The following is a 375-nucleotide window of genomic DNA, read 5'->3' on the forward strand; positions in this document are numbered from 1 at the left end:
GCAATGACTCACTTATTAACAGTGACTTGCTGCCACCTACTGGCGGTTTTAATTTCACATTTAAAGTATCTTTTTATATTTATTTATTTTTATATAATTTCAAATGAGTATTTAACATTTTATTTCTTATATATCAAAACATTATTTCTGCATTTGTAACTGCAGGTTAAATGCATTCATGTCCTGCATTAAACGGTGAGTAAATACATCTAAATGCCACTTCCGATGAAGCTTCTGTGTTTCTTCTGCATTGAAAATATGCATTTTGTTGATACTGATTTAATTTGCCTGGTAACAGCCCAAATGTCTTATTATCCTAATTAACTGATTCCTTTAATTAAAAACAACTAGTTTGAGCTTTATAGGCCTATCCCA

This window comes from Sinocyclocheilus anshuiensis, unplaced genomic scaffold (genome assembly GCF_001515605.1).
Source record: "Sinocyclocheilus anshuiensis isolate Anshui unplaced genomic scaffold, SAMN03320099.WGS_v1.1 scaffold1064, whole genome shotgun sequence".
Classification (NCBI taxonomy): Eukaryota; Metazoa; Chordata; class Actinopteri; order Cypriniformes; family Cyprinidae; genus Sinocyclocheilus; species Sinocyclocheilus anshuiensis.